This window comes from Syngnathoides biaculeatus, chromosome 20 (assembly GCF_019802595.1).
Source record: "Syngnathoides biaculeatus isolate LvHL_M chromosome 20, ASM1980259v1, whole genome shotgun sequence".
NCBI lineage: Eukaryota > Metazoa > Chordata > Actinopteri > Syngnathiformes > Syngnathidae > Syngnathoides > Syngnathoides biaculeatus.
In genome coordinates this window covers 2,490,941-2,507,611 of record NC_084659.1, presented here as the reverse complement: position 1 = coordinate 2,507,611, position 16,671 = coordinate 2,490,941, and the positions used below count along the sequence as shown (strand labels likewise).

Genomic DNA, 16,671 nt, shown 5'->3' with positions numbered 1-16,671 from the left:
TCAAACTGCACACAATTACAAACAATTGGGTTATTCAGGCCACAGTAATACATGTTTAACGTTTAGAACTAATAACTTTTTTCTTAAATTATGTTACAATAAAATTTAAATATAATATTCCACTATGTAACTTTAACTATGTGTCTCTCATATTTACTGTCCATCCTGGTTCTTCCCGTCCTGTTTCTTGCCACTGCCACGGCATCTGTCAGGCGCATATTTCAGGCATGACGTGGCCGCATTTCGTACATCGCTCAGGGTCCCCTCCTGGTTTCTCAAGACACATTCTGAGTTCAAAATTAAGAGACTTGGTTATTATTACGTCTGGCAAACGCTATAACAATCAGATAGGAATTTATCAAATGCAAGAATCTATATTTTGTTTGAGGGAACATTGTTCGGAAGTCTGCAAACAGCACACAAAATACTTTCAACTGTATTAATAAATGCAATATCATTTGAAAGTTAAGTACAAAATCTTCACATAATTCTCAACTGTATATTACTGGTAAAAAAAACATGACATTCTGTACAAAATATATAATATTCAATTACCTCTTCAGGATCTGTTTGATATTTTCCTTAAGGTGTTATCCATCCAACTTTCAACATTTGGAATTTCTGCAAATCAAAAAGAGGATAAAAAAATTGGTAAATAGTTTGTTGTTAAAATTAAACTCAACAACATTTTCCATACTTAATCATAGCAGTTCTGCAGAAGCAGAAGGGTCTTCCGTCACCTTCTCTTCAAGGACAATAAAGTCGGCCAATGTCGATCTCCTCTTCCTGTGCTGCCCTATGGTTTTGATGCCTGACTGTGTTCCTTAACTCAATAAACAGCATCAGTCCTTTTTTTGTGGTGGTCTCTATCGGCTGCATCTTTCTAACCATTCTGTGTAAAGGTGCCAGGAGTCTTGAAAGGCTGCATAATAGTCTGAATTAGAAGGAACTCTTTACAATGCAATAATTCTTTCATCCATTCCTTTTCTCAGCTGCTTATCCTCATGATTGTCTTCTTTATCTCTATCTTTTACAGTGGACAAATACATGTTTAACTGTTTCCTTTTGTTGACTTTTTGGTGCTTTGCTATTTTCACTAATGTTCTGTATTTAACCTACATTGTAGGTGTCAAACTTTGGCCCAAAGTGTAATTATATTTGGCCCGTGAGGCAATTTCAAATTAATATTAGAGCTGGCCCACTGGTGTTACACGACGGCAGCACTGTAATGCCACATTCACCGCTTATATTACAAATCCCATGATGCCCTGCTGTGGTTTTGGCACGTCAAAACAACGTGACAACGTGACGCCCCCTGCTCTGTGTCAGTCGCATCTATGGTAGCGGTCATGGATGTATTAAGAAGGTAGTGATCTGTCTTCATGCACACCCCTTCGGCTATAACCCTCAGTGGACTCCATATCCCCGTTCCTCTCCCCCGGACCACACTGCAAACTCAAAGTACAGCTGTCACTGTGTTACCCTACCAAGAAATGGCGAAAGGAAAGGCACAAAATAGAACTTTTTTGGACAGGTGGGAGATGGAATATCTGTTTATATATGGAAAAGGCAGACCATTTTTTCTTGTTTGTGGAGCCAACATGTCAGTAACCAAGTAGTACAATATTAGACGACACTATGAAACAAAACACCAGGACAAATATAAGGACATGGACACGACTGAAAAAAGATAGAATGTAAAGGAAATGAAAAGAGCTTTGTTTTCACGGCAGAAAATGTTCACAAAAGCCACAACACAAAGTGAGGCTGCTGTAAAGGCAAGTAATATCGTGGCAGAAGAAATTGCCAAATCAGCCCGACCCTTTAATGAGGGAGAGTTTGTAAAAAAATGCATGATGACGGTTTATGACCAAGTGTGCCCAGAGAAGCAAGCCTTTGCAAATGTAAGCCTAAGCAGAAACACAAGAGCTGAGCGCACTTGCGAGCTTGCCACCTGTCTACATGTCCAGTTGATGGAGAAGGGAAAAGATTTTGTTTATTTTTCCCTTGCTGTGGATTAGATCACTGACGCGTCTGATACTGCAAAACTGTCAGTCTTCATCCGCAGCGTGGACTAAAATCTCTGTATTACGGAGGAGCTTTTGGGATTTAAATCCATGCATGGCACAATCACAGGGAAAGAGATTTTTGAGGAGGTTTGCAAATGTGTCAGTGAGATAAACCTGTCGTGCGATAAACTTGGGTGTGATTAACCAAGATGGTGCGCCAGCGATGAGTGGTGAAAAGAATGGACTGGTGGCCAGGATTCGTGAAAAGATGGTTGAAGAGAACTGTGCGGGTGAACTGTCTGTTTATCACTGCATTTTACATCAGGAATTCTTGTGTGGTAAAGCACTAAAGATGGAGGATGTTGTGAGCAAAGTAACATAAGTTGTTAACTTCATTAGAGCCAAACCTCTCAATCATCGGCAGTGCTGAACAGATTTCTGGAAAGCAAAGGGAAGGACACAGCAGAGCCCTGGGAACAGAGCTCACCTTTCTGTGTGACATCTCAAGCCACCTTGATGTGCTGAACCCACAGCTCCAGGGGCGGGGATGCAATCATCACAGACATGTATTCGTCAGTGAGAGCTTATAAAACTAAGATGTGCCGGTGGGAGAAGCAGAAGCTCACTTTGGCCATTTCCACTGCTGCCAATCCATTAAAATGCAGATCTTCACCGCCGTGTGTGTTCAGTTTGCTGAAAAGCTCAGCGTGCACGGCGTTGAGTTTAGCCGGCGATTTGGCGACTTTGATCTCCATAAACTTAGATTTGAACTACTTAGTAATCCCTTTGCAGTTGATGTGGAAAAAGCACCAACCGAGCTCCAAATGGAGCTGGTTGAACTCCAGTGTAATGCAACGCTGAAGTCAAAGTTTGATGCTGTCGGGGAATACAGTTTCCATAGTTCATCCCGAACACGATGCCTTAGCTCCGCACCGAAGTTGCTCCATCGCTCCCCATATTTGGTAGCACTTACTTATGTGAGCAAATTTTCTCCTCAATGAAGATGACGAAAACATCTCATAGGAGACGTATGACTGACGAACACCTTTGTTCGATAATGAAGGTTTCCCTAGCTCAAACCCTGAGCCCTGATGTTGATGAACTGACATGCAAGAAAAGATGCCAGGTGTCTGGTTTGGGCACATCAAAGTAGATCAGTGTGTCCCAAAATGAGCAGTAAATACATTCTCTCTGCACTTTTTCTTGCTACTCCAAGGCCTGAATGGTTGACCCTAAATATTTGAAGTTGTCCACCCGTGGTATCTCTTCTCTCTGTAGCCTCATGCACCCTCCACCCCTCTCATGCACGCACATACAGTATATTCTGTTTTACTTTGGTAATCTTCATTCCTCTCCTTTCCACCAATATCACAGGCACTACTATCACAACTCCGATCACCACCATCACGACAATTACAAGTACTTCAAAGATCTTAATACTGACCCTTTTGTGCACAAGGCTAAGTATATTTTATTTTATTTTCACCTGTAGAGTGTTGGCCTCACAGTTCTGAGGACTGTGGTTCAAAACCCTGGCACTGCCTGCGTAGAGTTTGCATGTTCTCCCCGTCCCTGCGGGCACTCTGGTTTCTTCCCACATCCCAAAAACATGCAACATTAATTGAACACTCTAAATTGCCCCTTGGTGTGATTGTGAGTGCGGCTGCTTGTCTCCATGTGCCCTGCTATTGGCTGGCAACCAGTTCTGGTGGGATTGGCTCCAGAACACCTGCGACACTCGTGAGGATAAGGGGCTCAGAAAATGGATGGATGGATGTTTTCAGCTGGTTAAACCCCATCTACACATTTTAGAAACTTTTCTCAGACAGGCATTAACAGGTGCTAATTTACTATATTTAAAAAGGGAGCGTAAGATCGTTAGCGAGATTTAACGAGATTTTGCAAACAATTCCGGATGAGAGGAGCTACTAACGTTTTGAACATTGGCGAACGAATACACATATGGCTTAATTGGTGATAATTTGTGCTCCAAAAAGCTTTATAATAACTATCTTTTTGTCGTAACTTGTTTTTCAAAGGAGTAGTCCATGTTTGTGAGAAGAAACACAAACCCTTTGTTACATATCCCCCCCCCCCCCCCCACCACCACCATACAGGTTAGGGTTAGGGCTATTCACAATGTAAAAAAAAAAAAAAAACAACGTCGTGTTTTCAACTACAAGAATGACTTTATTTCTACCCTGATTGAATGATCACAAAAATAATTAAAACATCTTTTTTTAAAACATGTATCTTTCAGTAATGGTAACCTGTTTTACATTTGGGTGCCAACACAGAAGTGGGCAAGACGATTGCAGGTTTTACAAATTTCCACGGATAAAGCAAACTTTGTGGGCAAGACTGTGCATGTTGGTAGATGTTATCATGTGTGTACAGATGTATGCATGTTACAATTGGGATGTTCATGTTTATGACAAACCATTTCAATTTTGTATTCCATAGACGATCTGACAGACAACCAACACAGCCCAATGATCGCCTTCGTAGTTCCCACTTCAAAGATGGCTTGATGGAAAATGACCCAGTGTACTTTCTGCACAACCTCGGAAAATGGATGGATGGACTCCCCTGATCCAGGAAAGAGCAGGTATTGGACAGAAATTCTTACAAATGGCAGCTGTGTGGTGACAACACATTGAAATCGGATTGTTTGGCTGTCTTCACCAGTCAGGAGCAATCGGAGACGTTTGTCCATGAGATGGCAACAAATAGTCAGCAGCTGGAAGATGAACATGCCCAGACAGCTGATAATGTATTCCATTATCATATATCATCTATTTCCACATGTGCTTCACATTGTTTAATCTTTGCCCAGAAAGACATAAAGAGTAATTAAACATTTATATGCCTGTTTGCATTTTTCTTTGATTAGGATGCACGTGAAGATCACACCTATGCCTCAACAGCTTGCTTGTCTAGATGTCTGGAGCTAATAACAAAACTAAAAGAAGAAGTTAAAGTACTTCAGAAAAATGTTGAGGACCTCATGCTCGAGTGTGAAAAGCGCAAACCCATGTCTATTTCTGACATAAAGGACAGAGAAAAAAAGGTAAACATAATTATACGCAAAGACTTTAATAACATTCAAATGTCCACATATGTAGCATGTATCCTTAGAGAGCATTCAAATTTTTTCTAAATTTGTTTTCTTTTGTTACCTTTGTACTCGTAGTTAGGCATGCTGGGTGGGAACAAGTCGTCTGTAATTTTAATGTCTTTCTTCGTTGACTTTGGATGCTTCAGCCACGCACATTTATCATCTGTTTAGCTCATGCATTTGTACCTCCTAGCATGTTTAAAAATAACATAAGTTTACATATATATTACATTTGTTCATATCACATATGTAGAGACACGTTTTTAATGAAAAATATCTTTATATGCTGTGCAACTTTTTATTTGAAATTGCTTACTGGTCATTGTTTTAGTTCTGAAAAATCTTACCGGTGTGGTGGTCTACAGGACCTTGAGTTAGGTTACGAGGTTCCGCACGGACGTTATTGTTGGTTATGCCTCCGGTGTTAGTGTGTTAGAGAGTTCCCGCCGTAATGGGTTCACTCTGTTGATGTCTGCATTAAAATGAGGTTTGCTCCTGTGTTCAACACTCGGCCTCCGACTCCTTTTCTTCGGCGCTACACTGGTGACCCCGACGTCAGTCCCGGCGTTTCCGAGACTGAACCAAACATGGCAACCACCATCCTCAAATTGCCGGAGTTTTGGGAGGCGTCCGCGACAGCATGGTTCGCACAGACAGAGGCTCGATTCGCCCTCCACGGGATCTCGAATGACACAGCACGCTATTACCATGTTGTCTCAGCCCTTGGGAGATCAACGGTGGCCAGAGCAGTGAGTTTCATCACATCTCCCCCGGCCCGAGATAAATATGCTGGGCTCAAGGCTCACCTTCTCAAAGTTTTCGAACTTTCACGGCCAGAGCGAGCCCGACGTCTTTTGGCTATTCATGGACTGGGGGACAGCAAACCTTCCGAACACATTGAAATGATGCTAAACCTGCTGGGCAGGGAGGACCCCAACTTCCTTTTCATGGAACTGTTTCTAAGACACATGCTGCCGCATGTTCAGACAGCGCTTGCTAACACTTCTATCACTGAACCCCGTGCCCTGGCTGAGGAGGCCGACCGTTTCTTCCTGGCCGCCCAGCGCTTCTCCCCTGAGGTGCTGGCCCAGGTGCGCAGTTACTCGCCCCTGGGCGCGGGGGTGCCATCCAGCAGGGGCCCCATCACGCTGGCACAGGCTTGTGCTACTTCCACACCCGTTTTGGCGCGAAAGCGAAGAGGTGCCGCGCCCGTTGCAACTACGACACGTTGGGAAACGCCAAACCCCACGCTCTGTAGCAGCTGTGAGCGTGGCCGGGAAGAACCGGCTGCTCTTCGTCATGGACACCCTTTCCGGCCGCAAATTCCTTTGCGACACTGGGGCCCAGAGGAGCGTCCTGACCGCCACTGCGGATGACGTCGCTGGTGGGACTCAGGGGCCACTCCTGCTGTCCGCTAATGGCTCCCCTATCCGCACGTATGGCATAAAGACTGTGGACTTGTATTTCGGGGCTCGGCACTTTACATGGCACTTTGTCACTGGCGCTGATTTTCTTTGTGCCCACGGGCTGCTGGTGGACGTGAAGAAGGGCCGTCTGGTGGACGCACTGACTTTCTTCTCGGTTGCCTGTTTCTGCAACGAGGCGACTTATGGCGGTCTCTCCAACTCACTCTCAGATGGCACCAAGTATCAGCTCCTCCTTGGTGAGTTCCCCGGCTTGATACGGCCCACTTTCACCTCTCCCACAATTAAACGTGGGGTGAAGCACCACATCAAGACCAAGGGCCCCCCGATTCATGCTAGAGCCCGACGGGTCGACCTCGAGAAGCTAGCAGTCGCTAAGTCCGAGTTTGCCAATATGGAGCGCCTGGGCATCGTCCACCACTCGGATAGCCCTTGGACCCCGCCGCTACACATCGTCCCTGGACCAGAGGGCGGGTGGTGACCGTGTGGTGACTACCACCGCCTTAACAACGCCACTACACCCGACCGCTACCCTGTCCCCCACATTCAAGACTTCTCGGCCCACCTGGCGGGCAAAATCCTGTTCTCCAAGATCAACCTGGTGCGCGGTTATCACCAGGTCCCCGTGCACCCCTCAGACGTTCCCAAGACTGCTGTAGGCACACTGTTTGGCCTGTTCAAATTTCTGAGGATGCCGTTTGGACTCGGTGCTCAGAGATTTGCCCTTCGTGTTCGTCTATTTGTACGACATCCTCGTCACCAGCTCCTCGGAGGAAGAACATCTGAACCACCTCCGGGACCTCTTCGCGAGACTCGAGCCTCATGGCCTGATCATCAACCCGGCGAAGTGTGTTTTCGGGGTGCCCTCCATCCAGTTCCTCGGGCACCTCATCGACAAAAACGGAGCCGCCCCGCTTCCGTCAAAGGTGGAGGACGTCTCCGCTTTTCCCCAACCTCGCTCGCCTCAGGGGCTCCGAGAGTTTCTGGAGATGGTGACTTTCTATCACCGGTTCATCCGCTGGGCGGCCCACACCATGCACCCGCTGTATGAGGCTCTTAAGTACAAAGCCCCCAACCAGGACATTGAATAGATGGCCGAGAGGGTGGAAACCTTCGGGGCCACGAAGGCCGTGCTCAGGCGGGCCGCTATGCTGGCCCACCCGCCCCCGTCGCTCTCACTACCGACACTATTGGGGCTGTATTTGAACAGTGGGTCGGCGGCACTTGGCAACCGCTTGCCTTTTTCAGCCGTCAGCTGGTCCCCAGTTTGGGTTAGGTCACGTATTGATGCCTGAACAACGACTGAGATGTCATCCTCTTCACATACGAAGCGAAGAACATGCTCACAAATTTCATTTCATTTCACCAGTGCTTACAGCTGCGATGCTCGCTCGATGTGTTTGCCACAGGAACTGGATCTTTCAAAATGGCGGCGGCGAGACTTTCCATAGTTTCTCGAGTATAATGCGTCCTAACCCTAACCAGTCCTTAAGTATAATGCGCACCCCCAAAATTGACCTAAAAAATTAGGAAAACCCTTCTACCAATTTGCACCACCAATTTGCCGCTACCCATATGCTCAGAATATTAGGAATGATCTGTATTTATATTTTGTTAGGTTTGTACTTGTATTGTTTTTCAAAAAACTGTCCATACAACAATCATTAGTAATAATGTGTAAGTGCGGATGTAGCGGTTATATAATTTCGGGACAGGCCACAGGACACACTTGTCCTGGTCCCTGTAATTGTCAGAACAGAATCCCTCAACCAACTAAAATAAATGCTCAATGATGGCACAACATTTTATTAATACTGTTGACACATATTTCAGTGTTAAAAATATAAAATCTTTAACATTCTTTATTAAACACTGCATTAAATATTTGTGCATGAAACTTTTGTGCATAGTCCAGTTTATCCACTACATTACACACCCTTGGCATGCCTTCAAAAGAAGCATTTGACTCATCTCCAATCTGAAAAAAGATCCATCGTACCGGTAGCTACCTTTGGTGCATCGCTGTGGAACTCATCAGTGATGACTTGAAATATCTTTTTAATCCCAAGAGTTTGGGTTGCGGAGCACAACCTCTCCCCCTTCATTCGGCTCCAATCCGTAGCATCTTTCACTATGGCGTCAGGTGGCTATCAAAACAACGTGACCTTAAACTATGTAGAAAAGAGCGTAATGGCCATATTTTTTAAAAAGCGAGCATTTCAATTGTGTGCGCTCGTTTTTTTTTTTTTTTTTTTTTTTTTTTTTATAAATGTCCCCATGGCGCTCGTTTTACATAGTTTGAGCTCACGTTGTTGTGATACCTACCTGAAGCCATTGAGGCCAGCTATCATTGTTTCAGACTGGGGCGCTACTTCCGGGTTGCTGGCATCATCGGCACGAGCGATGACACATTTCTTTTAAAAAAGCAGCTGCACAACTAGCTGTTGTAGTCCTAGTTTAAGTTAAAACAAATTCATGGGCATTCGGTTCTGATCTTTGGTGCGGTAGCAACAAACATGCTATGATAACAATCGTAAAATGCAAGCTCCGAGAAGAACTCTGAGACCTCAGGTTGAGGGGGGCGCACATTACCGTAATATATATAAATGTGTAACATAAGACAGCGAATATAATTTCGAAATGTATATGTATACATTTTTTTTACCACGCTATGTACCTGTATACGACTATACAATGTGATTGTATTTTTTTTATTTTTCATCCGTACCTAAATATAAAGCGTTCTATTAACTTTTTGAAAATATTTTGGGAAAAATTTTAGCATTGTTTTCGAGAAATTACGGTACGCTCCCTATTACTTTTTCGTAATACAGTCACTTGCACACACTGAAACTTGAGAGCATGACAGAATAGAACCGTGTTTACATACAACCGCTTCCAAGAGCGCTTGCAATACTTAACAAGAATACTTAACGTTTTGTTGCCTACTTCCAAGCTGTATCATATTAAAGTATGTGAACATACCACATGCAAGCCTGACGCTAACATGTTTCGCCCCAATTTGTTTTTATAATCCAGACAATGGGCTCCACACATGTCATCCCCAGGTCATGAGTCACATTTGAGTTGATAAGATACTGCCCGATAATGTTCCCCTAATAATAATAATAATAATAATAATAATGCAGTGCTACCGTATCTGAATGCAAGATTTTGTTGCAATAGTAATCATCCAGCCATTCATTTTCTGAGCCCTCCTATCCTCACAAGGGTCGCGGGAGTGCTAGAGCCAATCCCAGCTGTCATCAGGCAGGAAGCAGAGTAGACCGTGAACTCGTTTTCAGCCAATTGCAGGGCACATGGAGACAGACAACACTCACACTCACAATCAAACCTAGGGGCAATTTAGAGTCTCCAATCAATGTTCCATGTTTCTTTGGGATGTGGGAGGAAACAAGAGTCCCAGGAGGAAACCCACACAGGCACGGGGAGAACATGGAAACTACACACAGGCGGGGCCGGGATTTGAACCTTGGTCCTCAGAACTGTGAGGGCAGTGATCTACAGCTGTGCCACTGTAGTAATAATTGTGAAAAAGTAAATTTGTCTTGTCTCATCTGGGCATTACTTGTCTTCTGTCAGCTGGTTCGTCTTTCCCATGTCATCAACATGTTTTATTCAATAACTTTATTGAGCATCAGATATCTATAGTACAACATCAAAAGACATGGGAAAAAAAACAATATACGAGACTTTATAATGAGTTTTATCGGGTTTTATTGGCACAACTCAATTATGTCATTGACTCATAAAGACAATAACCAATTCTACTCTTAACCGTCGTGCTCAATAAATCTCAATCTGAAATTGTTTATTTTGATACAGTGACATTTATAGTTTTGTTCCTTTCTTTTGACACTGTACTTTAAATATATAATGGTCAATAAAGTCGGCACAATGGGAGAGACAAGGCAGCGAAGATATGGCACGCAATGCACAGATCCGAATGAAAGACAAATTTGCTTTTTCACGACAGTACGATGTCAGATGACTGCAATAAAATCTTGTATTCCGATACCACCATCTTTTTTTAAATTTTATTATTATTATTATTTTTAACCATCAGTGGGGTTTTATCTGGTCAACTCAAATACGACTTTATACACTCGCTACCGTGGTGAGAACAAGTGCTGATCACCCCGACTGTATTATCAGTAGAAAATTGGGGTGGCGCGGGGTGTGTTGGCGGTCACTTGTGCTCAGGACAGGAAAGATTTCTTGTAAGGGTTGCTTAAAGTGCTACTGACACCAAAATATACACTTTAAAAGAGGTATTATCAAAATTAAATATAATATTAATCACTTTGATGATAATACGACTCAGAAAAAAGTGAGCTAGGAGCGTTTTATATAATCACAAAGTTGCCCAAGTCTGTCTCAACACAATGTGCATCCCAGTGGCGGCCATATTGTCTGTGACGTCATGTGACGTGGCCCTGGCATTGAAAACATGCCGTGCCGAATGCAATGGCAGATGAACAAGAGCGATTTTCTGATTTTTCTGATGCCCCTTCTGAGACTGAAGCTATTTTCGAGGAAGGAAACATCTCAGAAGAGAGTGAGGCGACTGGGGCTGTTTTACCGTCTCATTTCGAGCCATATTTAGATGATATGCGGATTACTTCCCCACAAACAACAGACTCCCACAGACAGACAAGGAGGATGAATGACCCGATGAAATATTCAAAATGACTCACCCATAATTGCTCGATTCCCTAACCCTTTTACAAGTCTTGTGTATGTCGCGTATTCATGAGTACCCATGCTGAGCGAAGTAAATATGTCACGGGTGCCCAGACACCAGTGACCAGTGGAGGGGAGAGCTTTATTGTTGTGACGTGGATCTTTTTTTACATTCTGAGAGAAGGATTACATTGTCAGACGGGGATTTCTACAACATTCCTATGAGGATGAGGGTGGTTGTCGACTGAGCTTTTTATTAATACTACTGCTATTTTAGGACAAGTACACGGACACCACACTGCCTACCCGGAACATTCGCCTATGTGGAACATCAACTATGCTGACCATACGTCATTTGGCTAGTTAGCTCGTGTTACACGCTACTAAACTGTCTTTGTACTTCTATTTTGTTTTTGTTTTGTAATTTACTGTGTGATTAAATTGTCGTAAATGCAATACAAGTGCTTTGTTATATTTTGCTGGTTTGATCAAGGGGATTTATTTGAAATTCACACGTAACATCTGCTATAAACTCGGACAAATTCGTCACCCCAACTAATATTTTTTTACATAGCTCTATCAACACCTATATGACATTTGTAACACACAAAGCTCTTGTCCTTTACACCTGTGCAATCCATTTTTCATGACTGTCAGGTTCACCAATTAGACATTCATTAAACAGGACAAAAAAGGAAGCAAAGACACCAGTTCAAGTCTCGTGAGGAGAGAGGAGAGGAACTGTCTCGTACAATTCGCCACTGCACTCTCTGATTATCCTCTCCTCAGCACCTCTATTTATTTAGTTTTACGACGCCCCTTATTTACATGGATGTTAAAAAAGGAAACAGCAAGCAAAACAGTTGGAAACAAAGTGTACATGTTTGTTCATGGGAGTGTGCTTGTGTGGAAGATTGCTGAGTACATGTGTGGTCATCATTTCTTTAACAGGCAGCAGTTCTAACAGTTCTGATGATTGCTATCTTCTGCTATGTGGCTGCATTTCTTTATTGGAAGCAGATGTATGATAATTATGATCACAATTATTCCTACAAGCATTTTGGCTAACACAGAAAAAACTGCTTTTTTCTCGCCGGAGTCACTGTAGGAGTCTGCAAAAAAGGTCACTTCCTGGTTCTTGTTCAACACAAAACCCTCGAGAGACTTTTCATAGCGGGAGATAAAAAAAATCGATATACGGCAACATCCTTACGTGCTGTGAACAAATGGATGAGTCCATTCCGGATGATTTTTTTTTTTTGTTAATAACATACTAACTTTTATATTTTAAGTATCAATGGCATTTTAAGATATTTTTATTTACTCTTAATGCCATACAACTCGCAAGCCAACAAAACATTGCGTTGCCTAGCAAGCTAATGCTACCGCTCGTAGTTGTTTATACACATCCTCCAATCTGTTGAACGCATGATGACCCCAGAGCAGCGAATTACAAACTTTTTGATGACAAAGGACCTACTTTTCACTTGAAAAATCTTTAGGCACACCAACATTTAAAATGTCACAAAAAGTAGATAATTAATTCCTGTATGTACTTACTGCCACCACATAAAAGACCTTTACATTGTTCCGTCACTATTCCTCACTGACATAAATGGATGAACATAGATACATTATTTATTGTCAATCTATATATATTTTGAACAATTCAGGCCACAAGAATTTACAGTAAATGAAAAAGTCATTCAAAGGGACTCATGGTGATCGCACCGTTTTTTAATTTTTTTAAACTCTGCGATTGGCCCCGAAAATCCTGACCATGTAAAGCCAAATAAATTGTACTATATGAAAATAAACTAGCTTCTGGATTCAGACACTGTATATTGTCCAAGACTGCGACAGGGAAGAAATGTATTTTGCATATCCGATCAATCATGTCATTGTTTGGATTGCAAATTTTGACCTGAAAATTGATATGCTGATCAGCAGAGAAGCCGATCCAGTTGGGGTCAAGTCTACTAAAAACATGCATGGTAGGTTCACTGAAGACTCTAAATTGCCCAGGGGTGTGAATGTGAGTGTGAATGGTTGTTTGTTTCTATGTTCCCTGCAATTGGTTGGCAAACAGTTTATGGTGTTCCTTGCCCGATGACAGCTAGAATAAGTCCAGCACTCCCGTGACCCATGTGAGGATAAGCGGCTCAGGAAATGGATGGATTGATGTACTGTTTCACTCATACTATCCAAACCTGAATCTGATTTTCACTTAATTTTCTCATCCCTCTTATGTAGTGCAGAAGGTGTTGTGATCATCGTGTGAAAATGTATGCAAGAAAATCAGTAAAGTACAAGGTACAAGATGTTCGTGGACCAAGAAAGGAGGAGGAGCCACAATGTCAACTATTGGACGCTGTGTTCATTATGCAGCCTCGAATTGTCCAATGTAGAGCAGGTTGGTTCATTTGATGCATGCATTCTAATTTGAATGATACAGTATTCTTATTTACGGGCCCCGTTTGATGATGCATTTTACATAACATTAATAACATCCCCCCCTGCAACTGACTGGCGACCAATTCAGGGTGTAGTCCGCCGTTGGCCCAAACGTAGCTGGGATAGGCTCCGCAAAGCATGATGGGATCACCTTTAAGCTTTTTCTGCTGTGAAATGTAAAAATCAACTATTCCTCTCTGCTTTGTGAGTGCCATCAAAGTGTAGCTTACATACACACTAAAACGTGCTACCATATATCGTAACGGTGTAACCATGTTTTCAAGTGTACTTCATTGGACAATTCACACAACAATTGTGCACATAAGGCATGCTGTCCATTTTGAAGAAAATGTAAGACTTTTAAGTGCATTTTATGGTTTCATTAATATGGTACATATCATACATCTTCTTTTCCTTTCGGCTTGTCCCGTTAGGGGTGGCCACAGCGTGTCATCTTTTTCCATCTAAGCCTATCTCGTGCTTCTTCCTCTCTAACACCCACTGTCCTCATGTCCTCCCTCACAACATCCATCAACCTTTTCTTTGGTCTTTCTCTCGCTCATTTGCCTGGCAGCTCCATCTTCAACACCCTTCTACCAATATACTCACTCTCGCCTTAGAACATGTCCAAACCATCGACGTCTGCTCTCTCGAATCTTGTCTCCAAAACATCGAACTTTGGCTGTCCCTCTAATGAGTTCATTTCTACTCCGATCCAAGCTGTACACTCCAAGCGAGAACCTCAACATCTTCATTTCTGCTACCTCCAGTTCTGCTTATTGTTGTTTCTTCAGTGCCACCGTCTCTAATCCGTACATCATGGCCAGCCTCACCACTGTTTTAAAAACTTTGCCCTTCATCCTAGCAGAGACTCTTCTATCACATAGAACACCAGACACCTTCCGCCAACTGTTCCACCCCGCTTGGACCCGTTTCTTCACTTCTTTCCCGCACTCTCCATTGCTCTCTGTTGTTGACACCAAGTATTTGAAGTCATCCACCCTTGCTATCTCTTATCCCTGGAGCTTCACTCCTCCTCCTCCACCCTTCACATTCATACACATAGATTCTGTTTTACTTCGGCTAATCTTCATTCCTCTCCGTTCCAGTGCATGCCTCCATCTTTCCAATTGTTCCTCCGCCTGCCCCTTGCTTTCACTGCAGATCACAATATCATCTACGAACATCATAGTCCAGGGCATTCCACTCTAATTTAATCTGTCAATCTATCCATTACCACCGCAAACTGGAAGGGGCTCAGCACGGATCCCTGATGCCGTCCCACCTCCACCTTAAATTCTTCTGACACACCAACAGCACACCTCAACTATTTTAACATATTTCTCTGCCACACCAGACTTGCACATGCAGTACCGCAGTTCCTTTCTTGGTACTCTGTCATAGGCTTTCACTTGGTCTACAAAGACACAATGTAGCTCCTTTTGACCTTCTCTGTACTTTGCCACAACCATCCTCAAGGCAAATAATGCATTTGTGGTACTCTTTCTAGACATGAAACCATGTTGCTCACAGATCCTTACTTCTGTCGTGAGTCTAGCCTCCACTACTCTTTCCCATAACTTCATTGTGTGGCTCATCATCTTTATTCCGCTATAGTTTCCACAGCTCTAAACATCGCCTTTGTTCTTAAAAATGGGGACTAGCACACTTCTTTGGCATTCTTCTGGCATCTTCTCTCCTGCTAGAATTCTATTGAATAAGTTGGTCAAAAACTCCACAGCCACCTCTCCTAATTGCTTCCATACCCCAACTGGAATGTCATCAGGACCAACTGTCTTTCCATTTTTCATTCTGTTCAGTGGATTTCTAACTTCCCCTTACTAATCATTGCCACTTCCTGGTGATTCACGCTTGCCTCTTCGATTCTACCTTCTCTCCCATTCTCTTCATTCATTAACCTCTCAAAGTACTCTTTCCATCTACTTAGCACACTACTGGCACCAGTCAACACATTTCTGTGTCTATCCTTAATCACCCTTACCTGGTGGACATCCTTCCCATCTCTATCCTTCTGTCTGGCCAACCTGTAGAGATCATTTTCATCATTTCGAAACCCCACGCAAGTGTCACTTTTGTCAAGTCTTACTTGTCGGTCGCGGAAAGAAGACTTTACCTCATGCTTGATCTCTATTTTATAAAGTGTCGGTCGCAAAAGTGTCTCTGTCATGGTTCTGCCGGTACACCCCGGGCTGTGTGTCGCACTGATTAGGAGGCACATACCTGCGCCTCATGCTGGCTGATTGGCTCCAGTAGATATAGGACCCTGGGGATGACTGGTCCTTGGCCAGATCGTCGTAACTAATGCCCCGTTCCTGCACTCACGTATCTCTGATCGTGAACCCGTGTGTACTGACCTCCACCTGTTCTCTGACCGACCCCGTAAGCCTGACTCCTTTGACACTCCTGCCTTCTTTGATCGATCTCCCGTGTACCGACTCCTGCCTGCCCGCGGACCTGCTCTCTACTCCCGATGTCCTGACTACCGCTGCTGCACCTGACTGTCTGCCTGATCCCCAACCTTGGAACAATAAACCTTTTTCCCAAATTACCTCTGCGTCTCCCGAGTCCTGCAATTGGTGTCCTCCCTCGATGGGTCGTGACAGAACAATCTGGCCAAGGACCATTCGTCCCCTGGGTCATTTATCATATATATATATATTATATATATATATATATATATAACTTCCTAATCAGTGCGACTGTGCGGGAACCCGCACAGCCCGGCTGTTTCAAGGTGCACAAAACGACTCCAACCGAACACGAAGATTGCACAGATTATTTTTAGTCCACTAAAGTAGAGATCACGGCTATCCCATGTCGACAATTCACAACATTTGGTCCAAATTCAGAAAGATTAACTGAAGATGATCGAGCCTACTCCCGAGGAGGAAAAAGATTAGCCAGGATCACTTACACTGGAAATATTTCAGCAATGGACCAC

General features: G+C 43.5%; 1 long non-coding RNA gene across 2 annotated transcripts; it reads right to left on the bottom strand.

The window, feature by feature from the left end:
- LOC133493657 (uncharacterized) lies at window positions 1–9,116 on the bottom strand. Of its 2 annotated transcripts, XR_009793088.1 has the most exons (4): window positions 8,877–9,116; window positions 8,561–8,698; window positions 556–621; window positions 1–287 (listed from the first exon to the last, which is right to left on the bottom strand). It is a non-coding gene; the product is annotated as an uncharacterized LOC133493657 (long non-coding RNA). The 2 variants fall into 2 exon arrangements; XR_009793087.1 differs by having other exon boundaries at window positions 8,561–9,116.
- Window positions 9,117–16,671: the final 7,555 nt, after the last annotated feature.